The 16160-nt window shown below is 34.2% G+C and overlaps 1 protein-coding gene across 2 annotated transcripts in view; it reads right to left on the bottom strand.

Annotated features, from left to right (window-relative positions):
• The window catches only part of TRPC5 (transient receptor potential cation channel subfamily C member 5), a 303299-nt gene that overhangs the window by 191045 nt on the left and 96094 nt on the right, over nucleotides 1-16160 (bottom strand). Inside the window, exon 2 of one of the 2 annotated variants that reach the window (XM_074391488.1) lies at nucleotides 4826-4933. The exons of the other annotated variant lie outside the window; for it this stretch is intronic. The gene's annotated coding sequence lies outside the window, so the exon portion shown is untranslated. The remainder of the gene's footprint in view (nucleotides 1-4825; nucleotides 4934-16160) is intronic. 2 annotated transcript variants of the gene reach the window in all.

Below are 16160 nucleotides of genomic sequence, written 5' to 3'. Positions count from 1 at the left end.
ACCTAAAGTAAAATAAATAAATTAATAAAATAAAATAAAATATATTGAGCAGCACAGTAACTATTAAAAGTAGCATGGCTTTCAAACAGAAAAAAAAATAAAATAAAAAATAAAATTGATGAAAAGTATATACTTATCAACCCAAGAACATCAAGTACAAGAAACATAAAGAAAATTACACAATGACACATCATAATCAAATTGTTCAAAATTACTGACAAAGAGAAAATTTTAAGAGGAGTAAGAGAAACAAACATATTAAGTTCAGAGGAACAGGGATAAGGTTGACAGCAAATTTCTCCTCAGTAGTAATGCAACAAGAATAAAGTGAGGTGGCATCTTTAAAGTACTAAGAGAAATAGAAAGTTGACTTAGGATCCTATATGTGGAAAAATCTTTCAAAAATAAAAGTGAAATAAAAAATGTTTGGACTACAAAATCTGAAAGATTTCATCAACAGCAGTCCATGGCATGAGAACTATTAAAGGAAATCCTTAAGACAAAATGAAAACAACATAAGATGGCAATGTGGATCTGCACAAAGCAATAATGAGCAATAAACTTGGAAACAACATGGGTATATAAACAAGATATTTTTTTTCTCATTTAAGTGTGTTTAATGGATTTTTAAGCAAACATCTTAACAATATATTGTGGGGTTATAGCATATAAAAGTAAAACCTTTGACATGAATAACACAAAGACTGGGATTAAAAAGTGGAAGTACACTGTTGTAAGTTTTCTATACTAAACTTGAAGATATGTAGCTTCACCTTAAGGTAGATTTTGGCAAATTTAAAATGTGTACTGTAAGCCCTAGGGCAAATACCAAAATAATAAAACAAATAGTTGGAGATAATGAGAGAACCAAAGAGATAAAACAGTATGATGAAAAAATAGTTCAGAAAGAGATGAAAAATACAACAAAGAACAGATGGGGCAAATAGAGAAAAAATATCAAGATGATAGATTTAAACCTAACGTATTAGTGATCACATTAAAAGTCTATGTTCTAAATTGCCCTGGCAGACATTGTCAGATTAGATATAAAAGGAAGACCTAACCATATACTGCCTATGGTACAGTTACTTAAAAATATAAAATTGGTTAAAAATAAAAGCATGGCAAAGATATACCATGCTAACATTAATCAAAAGAAAGGTAGAGTGGGTATATTAATATCATACAAAGTAGATTTCGGAGCAAAGAACATAACCAGGGATAAAGAAGTTCATTTCGTAATGATAAATGGTTTAATTAATCAGGAGGACATAATAATGTTAAATAGCACAATCAGTCAACATGACTTAATTGATATTTATGGAATGCTCTGCTCAAGAACAGCAGAATACACATTCTTTATAAGTTCACATGGAACATTTACAAGCTAGACTGTATTCTGGGTCACAAAAATCATTACAAATTTTAAGGATTTAAATTAAACAGAAGTATTCTCTTACCAAAATAAAGTTAAATTGGAAATTAAAAAGATACTTAAGAAAGCCCCAATATTTGGAAGCTAAATAACACAACTCTAAAACACTCATGTCAAAAAATCAAAAAGAAAATTAAACATTATTATAAGATAAACAAAAATAATAACTCTAAAATGCTGCTAAAACAGTATTTAGGGGGATATCAAAGCAGTAAACACCAATACTATGCGAAAATTAAGTTATCAAAGCTTCCTCTTTAAAATACTAGAGAGAGGAGTATATGAAACCCAAAAAAAGCAGAAAAAAGGAACTACTAAAGAACTGTAGAACCCAATAAAGTAGAAGACTGAAAAACAATCCATGTAAACAAAATTTTGTTTCTTGAGAAGATAACATGGATTAACCTTTGGCTAGAACAATTAGAAAAAATGAATGAAGACCAAAATTACCAAATATCAGTAATCACTACAGATTCTACATATTTTAAAATAATGATAAAGGAGGATTAAGAACTACTTTATGCCAATAAATTTGAAAATGTATATGAAATGAACAAATTATTTTAAGGCACAAGTTAATTAAAATTCATCCAAGAGGGAGTAGGTAACCTCAACATTTTAAAGAAACAGATGTTTTAGTTAAAATTTTTTCTTAAAAAAAAAATCCTTCAGATGCAGATGGCCTCTCTGATGAATTCTGTATGGAAATTATAAACAATAGCTCCATGAAAATCTAGGTATAGGGGATATTTATCATTCATCCTACCAGGTCAGGATAATCTTGACATCAAGTCCTGACAAGATATAAGAAGAAAAGAAAACTACAAACCAGTATCTCTTGTGAACATCGATGCAACTATTCTAAAGAAAATTTCAACAAGTTGAATTCAACAGTACATAAAAAGATAATACATCATGACCAAAATCAGCAATGGTAGGTAGACTTAATATTTATTTATTTATTATACTTTAAGTTCTGGGGTACATGTGCAGATTGTGCAGGTTGGTTACATATGTATACATATGCCATGCTAGTAGTTTGCTGCATCCATCACCCGTCATCTAGATTAGGTATTTCTCCTAATGTTATCCCTCCCCAATCCCCTGACACCCTGCTATTCCTCCCATAGCCCCCCATCCCCAGGCCCCAGTGTATGATGTTCCCCTACCTGTGCCCATGTGTTCTCATTGTTCAACACTCACTTATGAGTGAGAACATGCGGTGTTTGGTTTTCTGTTCTTGTGTCAGTTTGCTGAGAATGATGGTTTCCAGCTTCATCCATGCCCCTGCAAAGGACATGAACTCATCCTTTGTTATGGCTGCATAGTATTCATGGTGTATATATGCCACATCTTCTTTATCCAGTCTATCATTGATGGGCATTTGGGTTGGTTCCAAGTCTTTGCTATGGTAAACAGTGCCACAATAAACATATGTGTGCATGTGTCTTTATAATAGAATGATTTATAATCCTTTGGGTATATACCCAGTAATGGGATTGCGGGGTCAAATGGTATTTCTATTTCTAGATCCTTGAGGAATCACCACACTGTATTCCACAATGGTTGAATTAATTTGCACTCCCACCAACGTGTAAAAGCTTTCCTATTTCTCCACATCCTCTGCAGCATCTGTTGTCTTCTGATTTTTTAATGATTGCCATTCTAACTGATGTGAAGTGATATCTCAAAGTGGTTTTGATTGCATTTCTCTAATGGCCAGTGATGATGAGCTTTTTTTAAATGTTTGTTGGCTGCATAAATGTCTTCTTTTGAAAAGTGTCTTTTCACATCCTTTGCCCACTTTTTGATGGGGTTGTTTATTTCCCTTGTAAATTTGTTTAAGTTCTCCATAGATTCTGGATATTAGCTCTTTGTCAGATGGGCAGATTACAAAATTTTATTCCCATTTTGTTGGTTGCCAATTCACTCTGATGATTGTTTCTTTTGCTGTGCAGAAGTTCTTAGGTTTAATTAGATCCCACTTGTCTATTTTGGCTTTTGTTGCCATTGCTTTTGATGTTTTAGTCATGAAGTCCTTGCCCATGCCTATGTCCTGGATGGTATTGCTTAGGTTTTCTTATAGAGTTTTTATGGTGTTAGGCCTCATGTTTAAATCTTTAATCCATATAGAGTTGATTTTTATATAAGGTGTATGGAAAAGATCCAGTTTCAGCTTTCTGCACATGGCTAGCCAGTTTTCCCAACACCATTTATTAAATAGGGAATCCTTTCCCCATTGCTTGTTTTTGTCAGGTTTGTCAAAGATCAGATGGTTGTAGTTGTGTGGTGTTCCTTCTGAGGCCTCTGTTCTATTCCGTTGGTCGATATCTCTGTTTTGGTATGAGTACCATGCTGTTTTGATTATAGTAGCCTTGTAATATAGTTTGTTGCTACAAAGAGAATAAAATACCTAGGTATACCACGAAAAAGGGATGTGAAGGATCTCTTCGAGGAGAACTACAAACCATTGCCCAAGGAAATAAGAGAGGACACAAACAGATGGAAAATCATTCCATGCTCATGGTTAGGAAGTATCAATATCATGAAAATGGCCATATTGCCTAAAGTAATTTATAGATTCAATGCTATCCCCATCAAGCTACCAATGACTTTCTTCACAGAATTGAAAAAAAAAAAAAAAAACCTTAAACTTCACATGGAACCAAAAAAGCCTGCATAGCCAAGACAATCCTAAGAAAAACAAAACAAAACAAAAACAAAACAAAACAAAAGCAAAACAAAACAACAACAACAAAAAAACGGAACAAAAAGCTGGAGGCATCATGCTACCTGGACTTAATATTTAAAAGTCAATCAGGATAAATCATTATATTAGCAAACTAAAATTGGAAAACTTTATTAAAATCTTAACAGACTCAGGAAGTGCATTTAACAAATCCAAAATGCTTTCATGGTAAAAAAAAAAAAAAAACCTCATAAAACTCAAATAGAAGGGAACTTCCTAAATCTAATAAAGGACATCTCCAAAAAAGTCACAGCTAGAAGTGACATTAGCAATATGGCAGAGTGGGAGATCAGTGAACTAAAATAGCCCTGGGACAGGAAGGTGATTATAGTAGAAATAATTTAATTGTACATTTTAAAATAACTAAAAGGGTATAATTGGATTGTTTGTAACACAAAGAATAAATGCTTGAGGTGATGGAAACCCCATTTACTGGGATGTGATTAATACACAATGCATGTCTGTATCAAAATATCTCATGTAATCCATTAATATATATACCTACTATATACCCACAACAATTTAAAAAAATTAAATAGCACTGGGAGATCTCAGAATCCAATTCAGAAGCTGAAGCAACACAGTGAAGCAAATAACAACAATAAGAAATACAAACAAAACAAAACTCAGAGAATACCCACACAAAAAGGGTTGGAAGAGTAGTCTCATTAAGCCTGCATCATCCCATCTCCAAGGCTGACAGCAGAAGGATCAGTGCCTAGAGGGGTTTCCTTAGCCTGAGAGTTCACCTGTTGGGGAAAAAAGGAGGGCAAGCTGAGTGACCATCTTCCCCAGCCTTCTGAGGCATTGTCTAAATGATCTACTTCAGTTTTATCTCACACAGAATCCTGGGGATATTAACATAGCTAAGATATCAGGAGACCAATAGGAAGAAAAGAAGCGTGGGAGTTATCACTATCAGCCATGTGGCAGGAGCCACCATGGTACCAAATGGCCAGCTCTGCAGAAGGCATTCAGCTACTTCAAAGGCTAAGGATAAAGAATCGTTTGAGCCCAGGAAGCAGAGGTTGCCGTGAGCTGAGGTCATGCCACTGCACTCCAGCCTGAAAAACAGAGTGAGACCTTGTCTCAAAAAAAAAAAAAAAAAAAAGAAAAAAAATCAATTAATTCAAATTCAAAGGCAGATCATTTGAAATTACCCAGTTGGAGAAGAATAAATAAAAAGTGAGTAAAAAAGAGAGGAAGATTTATGAGATTTATGGGAGACCATCAAACCAATATATGTATTGTCAAAGTCTTAGAAGAAAGAGAAAAAAGGGAAGAAAGCTATTTTTAAAAAATGGTAACAGGAAACATCCCATGTATGAGGAAAAAATTAGATATCCAGATTCAAGAAGACTATAAGATCTCAAAGTTTAAAACAGATTTATACCAAGACACATTATAATTAAACTGTCAAAAGTCAAAAACAGCTTTGAAAACAGCAAGATAAAAGTGACTTACATAGAAAAGAATTTCCATAAGCTATTAGCAAATTCCTCAACATAAACCTTGTAGGCCTGGAGGGATTGGAATGATATATTAAAAGTACTTAAATAAAAAATTGCTGACTAAGTATACTACACCCTGGAAAGCTATCCTTTTAAAATGAAGGGAAGAAAGATAAAGTGCCCAGGAAAAACAAAACTGAGGGCTTTCGTTACCACTAGATCTGTCATATAAGAAATTCTTAAGGGAGTTTTTAAAATGGAATTAATATCATGCTAAATAGCAAAGTGAAAACATACAAAAGTATAAATCTCACAGGTAAAGTAAATATATAGTTAAATACAAAGTAATATATCTGTGTATTGGTGGTGGGCAAATTACCCATAACTAATCAGAAAGTTAAAATGAAAAAATTGTAAAAAATAACTATAACCACAAAAATTTGGTAATGGGTTAGCAATATAAAAAGAAGTAAACTTTATCATCAAAAGCACATAATGCGTGTTGTATCTGGGTAAAAGCATAGAGTTTTTATATGCAATTGGAGTTAAGTTATCAAATTAAAACAAGATTATAACTACAACACAAACCTCACAGTACACACAAAGGAAAAACCTGTAATCGTTAAACAAAAGATACAGAGAAAGATACACAAAACCTGTAGCAGATACATAAAAGATACATGTAAAAGAAAAATGTAAAGAAGACAGCAAGAGAGGGAGAGATGAACAAAAGAAAATGCAAAACAGATAGCAAACAATAAACAAAATGGCAATAGTAAGTTCTTATCAATAATTCTTTTTTTGAGACAGAGTCTTCCCCCTGTCGCTCAGGCTGGAGTGCAGTGGTGTGATCTTGGCTCACTGCAACCTCTGCCTCCCATGTTCTAAGGAATTCTCCTGCCTCAGCCTCCCGCATAGCTGGGATTACAGGTACACACCACAACACCTGGCTAATTCTGTAGTTTCAGTAGAGACAGGGTTTCACCATGTTGGCCAGCTGGTCTTGAACTCCTGACCTCAGGTGACCCATACACCTCAGCCTCCCAAAGTGTTGGGATTACAGGCATGACCCACCAAATAATTTATTTAAATGTAAACATTTAACTCCCCCACCCCATCGAAAGGCCTAGAGTGGTCAAATGGAAAGAAGAAAAACAACCTTAAGATACACTTATATACTATCTAGAAGAGATTCACCTCAGATATGAGATATATAGATTAAAAGTGAAGGAAAGGAAAACAATGTTCTTTTCACATGGTAACCAAAACAAAACAGGGGTGATTATATAATAGTCTTTAACTTAAAAACTGTTTACGGAACAAGAAGGTCATTATATGATGATAAAAATTTGAACTAGACAGGAAGGCAAAACAATTATACATATATGAACAGCCAACATCCGAACACTTAAATGTATAAAACAAATACTAACAAATTTGGAGGGAAAAATTGACAATACAATAAGAGTGGGAAACTTCAATATCCCACTTTGATTAATGGCTGAACATTCAGGCAGAAAATCAATAAACAGCTGACTTAGACAACAGTATAACCCAAATGGACTTGACAGACATATACAGAACTTTCCACTCTAGGTCAGCAGAGTGCACATTGTTCTCAAGCACAAATGGAAAATGCTCCAGAACAGATCAAATTTTAGGTCACAAAACAAGTCTTCACAAATTTATGAAGATTGACATTATACCAAGTAACCTCTGAGACCAGAGTGGAATAAAACTAGAATGCTATAATGGAAAGAAAACAGGAAAATTCATAAGCACATGGAAACAATACAACACATTATTAAACAACCATTGAGTACAAGGGAAATTTTCTTTTAATTTAAAAATAACTTGAGACAGATGAAAACAAAAATTCAATTTACCAAAACTTATGGGATGCAGCAGAAACAGTGCTAAGAAGTTTATAGTGTTAAATGCCTACATTAAAAAAGAAGAAAGATCTCAATTAACAACTTATCTGTACAACTCAAGGAACTAGCAAAATAGAATAAACTGATGATTTTTCTTCTTCTCATTAAGGTACTTAACTTATTTTCAGTTAGCTTTAAAAAATTGACATACTGTAATTTTACATGATTATGGGGGTATGATTTGATGTTTTGATACATATATATGTTGTATAATGATTAAATCAAGATATTTAGCATGACCATCAACTGTGACAACAGTTTGGTATTATATATAGCTATATTTTGCAAAAAGAATTTCTACAAATTGCTAAATAAGGCTTTTCTTTTGAGTTCCAAAATAGAAAATGATAAATATACAATTATATATTCAAAGATATCTAAGTTAAGATTATTACATTATTGGTTGTCTTCACACATCAATAATTTCCAAACAAAATTTCCTGTGTATTATGAAGAGATTAAATTGCTATCTAGTTATTTCTACAATAATGATTTAATTAGAATCCTCCAGGGTCCAAAGCTAATACTCAGTTTCTACCATATCATGTTACTAAATATGATTATTGAGGATTAAAATGAGAAACCTAAACTGAATAGACTATTAGCATAAAGAAGGAACTAATAAAAGAGCAGAAGTAAATGAAGTAGAGAATAGGAAAACAATAGAATTTAAAACTAAGAGTTTTTTTTTTTTTAAAAATCTACAACCCCTTAAATTAAGTAAAAAAGAGAGAAGACTCAAATAAAATTAGAAATGATAAAGGAGACATTATAATAGATGACATAGAAATAAAAAAAGATAAAGGACCATTATAAAAAATTATATGCAAATAAATTGGATGACATAGAATAAATGAATAAATTACTGGAAACATACAACATACCATGACTAAATCAGGAAAATATAGAAAGTCTGAAGAGACCAAAAACAAATAAGGAAATTGAATCCATAATCCAAAACCTTCCAACCAAAAGAAGCCAGGATCAGATGGCTTCTCAGGTTAATTCTACCAAACATTCTAAGAAAAACTAATACTGACCCATCTTGAATTTTACACACACACACACGCATATGCACACACACACACACATGCACACACACAAACACACCCACACACAATAGAAGAGGGAACACTCCAAAACCCACTTTATGAGGCCAAGAACAGCATAATCCCAAAGCCAACCAAAGACAACACCAGAAAAGAAAACCACCTGATACACATAGATATGAAAATCCTCAATCAAATTCTAGTAAACTACATTCAACAGCACACTAAAAAGTTCATGTTACATGATAAAATGGAATTTATCCCTGAGAAGAAAGGAGGGTACAACGTGTGAAAATCGATCAATGTCATACACTACGTTAACGAAATAAAGAGCAAAAGCTGCATGATCAGAAAAAACCTTTTATGAAATTCACCATCTATTCATGAAAAACTCAACAAAATGCATATGGAGGCTGGTCATGCTGGCTTACACCTATAGCCCCTGCACTTTGGGAGGCTGAGGCGGGAAGATAGCTCGAGCCCAGGAGTTCCAGACCAGCTTGGGCAACGTGTCAAAACCTTCTCTCTGTAAAAAATAGAAAAATTACCTGGGTGTGGTAGTGTGTGCTTGTAGTCCCAGCTACCTGGGAGGCTAGCATGGGAGAATCACTTAAGCCTAAGAGACTGAGCCTGCAGTGAGCTATGATCATGCTACTGCACTCTAGCCTGGTTGACAATGTGAGACCCTGTCTCTAAATAAATAAATAGTAAAATAAGTAAATAAATATAGAAAAAATTACCTTAACACAGTAAAGACCATACGTGAAAAACTCAAGGCTAACGTCATAATGGGAAAAAACTGAAATCTTTTTCTTTAAGATCCAGAACAAGGGAAGGATACTCTCACTCATCACTGTTATTTAACATAGTACTGGAAGTTCTACCCAGAGCAATTAGGCAAGAAAAAGAAATAAAAGTCATCAAAATTGGAAAGGAAGAAGTAAAACTATTTGTTTGCAGATAATATGATCATATATGTAGAAAACCTTACAGAATTCACAAACCTGTTAGCACTAATAAATCAGTAAAGTTGTATAATAAATACATCATGCAAAAATCAGTGGCATTTCTATGCATCAACAATGACCTTTGCAGAAGAAAAATTAAGAAAACAGTCCCATTTACATCAGAGACAAGAACAAGCAAAAATAAAATATTTAGGAATTAACTTAACCAAAGAGTTGTAAGACCAATGCACTGAAAATCATAAGATATTGTTGAAGAAAATTAGAAAAGACACAAATAAAATGAGGTCCCAAGTTTATGGATTTGAATAATTAATGTTTTCAAAATGTCCATACTACCCAAAATCATCCACAGATTCAATGAAATTTCTATCAAAATCCCAAATGGCATTTCAAAAACAGAAAAAAATAATTCTAAAATTTGTATGGAACTACAAAAGACCTAAAACAGCCAAAGAAATCTTGTGCAAAAGGATAAGCTGGAGGCATCATACTTCCTGACTTTAAATTACATTAAAGTAATTCAAACATTATGGTACTGGCATAAAAGTAGACATACAGATGAATGGAATAGAAGAGATAACCAAGAAATAAACCCACACATTTATGGTCATCTGATCTTCAGGGTGTCAAAAACACAAAATGGAAAAAGGATAGACTCTTCAGCAAATGGTATTGGGAAAACTGAATATCCAAATGCAAAAACTGAAATTAAATTTATATCTTACACCATACATAAAACTTAAAGATTTAAACATAAGACTTGCAACTACAAAACTACTAGAAGAAAACACAGAGAAAAACCTTAACATTGACCTTAGCAATAATTTTTCAGATGTAACTCCAAAAGCACAGACAACAAAAGCAAAAATAGACAAGAGTTATTATATCAACTAAAAAGCTTCTGCATGTCAAAGGAACAAATCAAGAAAACAAAAGGCAACCCACAGAATGGGAAAAACTATTGGCAAACTATATATCAAATAAGTGGTTAATATCCAACATATATAAGGAACTCATACAATGCAATATCATAAATACAAATAACCCAATTAAAAAATGGGCAAAGAATCTAAATAGACACTTCTCAAAGGAAGAAATGCAGATGGCCAACAGGCAGATGCAAAGGTGTTAAACATCTCTAATCATCAGAGAAATGCAAATGAGAACCCCAATAAGATATCACCTCACACCCGTTAAGACGGCTATTATTAAAAAGACAAAAGGCAAGTGTTGGTGAGGATGTGGAGAAAGGGGAAATTTTGTACACTCCCGGGGGAATGTAAATTGGTACAGCCATTATGGAAAACATTATGAAAGTTCCTCAGAAGATTAAAAATAGAACTACCAAAAGATCCACCAATCCAGCCTAGTGCCTTTGTTGATATAAATAAATCAATCAATAAATCCACCAATCCCACTTTTGTGTATATAGCCAAAAGGAATCGAAAATAGCATCATTAAGTGACAATCTTCTCTTTATGTTCTTTGCAGCATTATTCACAATAGCCAAAATATGGAAATAATGTTAATACATCTGTGTGATTAAATATTATTCACTCTTAAAGAAGAAGAAAATCTTGCCACTTGTGGCAACATGGATGGAGTTCGTGGACATTATTCTAGGTGAAATAAGCAAGACACAGAAATTGAAATACTGCATGATCTCATTTAATATGTGGAATCTGAGATAGTCAAATTCAAGGAAGCAGAGTTAGATAGTGGTTGGCAGATGGAAGAATTGGATAATGTTGGTCAAAGGGTGTAATATTTCAGTTTTACACAATGAATAAGTTCTGGAGTTATAATGTACAGTATGGGGACAATAGTAAAATAAACTATATTATATACTTGAAATTTGCTATGAGGCTGGATCTTAAATCTCAACAGATATACACAAATGGTAACTGTGTAGAGGTTGCCATCAGTTAATTAGCTGGTAATAATTTCATAATGTGTTTATAACAAAACATTAAGTTGTATGCCTTAAGTATATATAATTTTTATATGTCAATTATATTTTGGTAAAGTTGTTTTAAAAAGACCCACAGCTAACATCATACTTCATTATAAAAGAATGAATATTTTCCACCTAAGATCAGAAACAAGGCAAAGATATCCACTCTTGCAATTTCTATTTAGCATTATACCAGATGTTTTGGCTAGTACTAGAAGGAAATAATAAAAAATGAAAGATGTACACATTAGAAAGTCATTATAAAGAAATGGCAATCAAGAAATGTGATAGTGGCATCAAGAGAGGCAAATAGATTAATGGGAAAAAAGGAGTCCAGAAGTATACCTACACGTATATACACAGCTGACGTCTGTAAAAGGTAAAGGCAATTCAGTGGATAAAGGGGAATCTTTTTCAACAAAAGGTGCTGGAACAATTGGATTTCTATATAAAAATAAAGACCTTTGAGCCATATTTTACACTATATGCATAACTTAATTCAAAATAGATCACAAACGTAAGTGTAAAGCCTAAAATTATAGAATGACTAGAATAAGATATAATGAAAAATATTTGTGACCGTGAGCTAAGCAGTAACTTCTTTGATATAACACCAAAAGTATATTCTAGAATCGAGGAAAGGAAAGATTAATCAGACTCTATACAAATTAAAATTATCTGTTGTTCTAAAGACACTACTGAGAGAATGAAAATGTGAGTTACAGATTGGGAAAATACATGCAAATCATAATCTGATAAAGGACTCATTCAGAGCATATAAAGGCTCTTAAACTACCCTGTAATAGAAAAAAAAATCTGGTTTTTAAGTTAGGCAAAATACTTGAAAAGATACTTCACCAAAAAGAATACATAAATGGAAAATAGGCATATGAGAAGTTGCTCAATATCACTAGTTTTTAGGTAAATGATTAAAATGGCTGACCATACCAAGTGTGGGTCAGGATGTAAAGGAGCTAGAACTCTCATATACTGCTGATGGGAATGAAAAATGGTTCATCTTTGTAAACCGGTTTAGCAATTTCTTTAAAAAAATTTTTTTTTAATCATTCTCTTGAGTCTCATGCAATTTCTTTAAAAAAATAAGCATACATGTACCATATGATCCAGTCTAAATGTACCTAGGTAGTTATTCCAGAAAAGTTAATGTATATGTCCATACAAAAACTTGTACATGAATTTTCATAGTAGCCTTATTTTTAATAGCCCCAAACTGGAAATAGTCCAGTTGTTCTTCAACAGGTAAATGGATAAGTAAATTGTGTATTCATACAATGCAATACTATTCAGCAACAAAATGGAATAAATTGTCAATGCATGCTGCAGTGTTAATTTCAAAATAAGTATGCTGAGTAGATGAAGCAAGAGAAAAGAGTATATATATTATTATTCCATTTATATAAAATTCTTGAATATTAAAACAAATCTATAGTGAGAAAAAGATCAATGGTTTCCTGTGGATGATGGGAGTGGAGAGGCATTACAAAATGGGCAGGAGGAAACTTATGGACATGATAAATATGTTCATTGGTGGTGATTTAATGTGTTTAGTGGGATATATGTCAAAACCTACCAAATTTTATACTTTGTTTGCATTTTCTTATATGTTCTATACCTTATTAAAATTGTAAACTGCACAAAAATTTAGAATATATTCTTTTAGTATTTGAAAAATATTCCAGGTTAGCCGGGCGCGGTGGCTCAAGCCTGTAATCCCAGCACTTTGGGAGGCTGAGGCGGGTGGATCACGAGGTCGAGAGATCGAGACCATCCTGGTCAACATGGTGAAACCCCGTCTCTACTAAAAATACAAAAAAAAATTAGCTGGGCATGGTGGCACGTGCCTGTAATCCCAGCTACTCAGGAGGCTGAGGCAGGAGAATTGCCTGAACCCAGGAGGCGGAGGTTGCGGTGAGCCGAGATCGCGCCATTGCACTCCAGCCTGGGTAACAAGAGCGAAACTCTGTCTCAAAAAAAAAAAAAAAAAAAAAAAAAAAAAGAAAAATATTCCAGGTTAATCACTGAATTCATTCCTGTCATTGATGGATGAGTACAATTTCAACATACATCGTTGTTTTTTCACTTTAGTTTCACTCATTAAATTGAAATATCAACCAATGTTCGTATCAAAACTCCTTCATCAATTGCAAACAGTCTGGTTAAGGATACAAGCTTCAGCAAAAGTCATTGAGAGCATTTTGTGAGATTCAATAGACTATATATGGAATTTACAGTAGAGTATTGCATACTTGATTATTTGTAAATTGTGTGCTACACATCATTTATATCAATAAAATTTTGCAATATATTTATGTATTAGTCAGAGATACACATCCTTTTAGCTTTGAGAACTCTGACATGTATTTACACACACACATGCACACACATCCTGTTTGGAGAACTCTAATACGTGTGTGTGTGTGTGTGTGTGTGTGTGTATAGAGAAGACTCTGTATGTATGTATATATCCATATATATGTGTATGAGAGAGATTTATTATAAATAATTGGCTCATGCAATTATGGAAGCTGAGAAATCCCAAGATCTGCAGTCCACATGCTGGAGATCCAGGAGAGTTGATGGTGTAGTTCGAGTATGATTCCAAAAGCCTGAGAACCAAGAGAGGTGGTGATGCATATTCCAGTTCAAAAACCAGCAGGTTTGAGACCCCCAAAAAGCTGATGTTTCAGTTCAGGTTCAAAGGCAAAAAAAGATTGGTGCCCCAGCTCAAGTACTCAGGCAGGAGGAGTCCCCACTTGCTCATAAGAGAGTCAGCATTTTTCTTCTATTTAGGCCTTCAGCTGATTGGACTGAAGGCCCATACACATATTGGGGGCAATCTGCTTTATTCAGTTTACCAATTCAAATGTTGATCTTATCTAAAAATAACTGCACAGACACACCCAGAGTAACATTTGACTAAATATCTGGGTACCCCATAGCCCACTTAAGTTGACACATTAAGCATCACAAGTCCACCACTTGTCAATTTGGCACCTAAACACATCTCATTAAATCAGACTTAATTCCAAATAAAAACAATAACAAGGTCATAATTCAGCCTAACATGAGCCATCTGTGCTGTGTACAACTGAAAATTCACTAACTCCTTCTCTAGAAGAGGAGGTAAAGTCCTTGAGTGATGTTTACTCTTTGCCTTGATAGCTCATAACTTAATTACCATGATGTAAAGATAATACATTTTATATTTCATGATAAAGGAATAAGAAAGGAAATAATACGTAGATGTTTGCTTAATATATATAAACACAAACATATTAGATATGGTTTGGCTCTGTCAATCCAAATCTCATGCCAAATTGTAATCCCCACATGTCAGAGGAGGGATCTGGTGGGAGGTAATTGGTTCATGGGGGCAAATTTTTCCTATGATGTTCTTGTGATAGGGAGTGAGTTCTTTCAAGATCTGATGGTTTTAACCTGTGGTACTTCCCCCCTCACTTGCTCTCTCTTTCCTTTTTCACCAGGGTAAGACATGCTTGCTTCCCCTTTACCTTCTGCCTTGATTATAAGTTTCCTGAGGCCTCTCAGCTATGCTTCTGTACAGCCTGCAGAACTATGAGTCAATTAAACCTCTTTTTTTTTTTTTTTTTTTTTTTTTTTTGAGACAGAGTTTCGCTCTTGTTACCCAGGCTGGAGTGCAATGGCGCGATCTCGGCTCACCACAACCTCCGCCTCCTGGGTTCAGGCAATTCTCCTGCCTCAGCCTCCTGAGTAGCTGGGATGACAGGCATGCGCCACCATGCCCAGCTAATTTTTTGTATTTTTGGTAGAGACGGGGTTTCACCATGTTGACCAGGATGGTCTCGATCTCTTGAGCTTGTGATCCGCCCGCCTCGGCCTCCCAAAGTGCTGGGATTACAGGCGTGAGCCACCGCGCCTGGCAATTAAACCTCTTTTATTCATAAATTACCAAGTCTCAGTTAGTCCATGGCAGTGTAAGAATGGACTAATATAATATTCCTTGTAAAATAAGGAAGAAATGCTCATGATAATTATAGATCTAATTTCTGTAACTGGGCATGTGATCACAGCTGGCATTTATAACTACCTTCTTCTACTAACCGTTCTGTGTTTCCTTTGCCTTCACAAGCATCTCAGCTCGTCATGGTTGTTTATCTAGTGGGATAACTGAAACCTTTATTCCTGAAGATTCTGGGCCATTAAGAATCCGGCCTGGATTGGGTTACAGTTTTTCGCTGACCTTAATCACAGGGCATGGTAATATTAAGAGATCCTCTAAGAAATCTCCTGTGTTTCAGACATACTCTTCCTTACCTTCGTTATGGAGTAGTAGTCCAGTTTTTCACTGGTATTCAGGCTCAATCACACCAACCAACATCATGACTCCCTTCTTTGCCTGCTGATTCAGATGTGTGAGGGGACAAAAGTAGCTGGACAGCAGTCTTAATTTCCAGGTCAATGGAAATGTTGTTGCGTTTTCTGATAGAAGCATTCCTCTCTTTGGAACTAAGACCTCTAGGTCAGCAAGGCATAAGGTAATGGGAGCAGAAAAAAAAAATCTTCCTAGTGGGTTACTAGGGGTAATAGTGAGTGATTTAATTCTCATTTATACCTCAG

Source organism: Saimiri boliviensis, chromosome X (genome assembly GCF_048565385.1).
Source record: "Saimiri boliviensis isolate mSaiBol1 chromosome X, mSaiBol1.pri, whole genome shotgun sequence".
NCBI classification, from domain to species: Eukaryota; Metazoa; Chordata; class Mammalia; order Primates; family Cebidae; genus Saimiri; species Saimiri boliviensis.
This window is presented reverse-complemented; position numbering and strand designations above follow the sequence as displayed.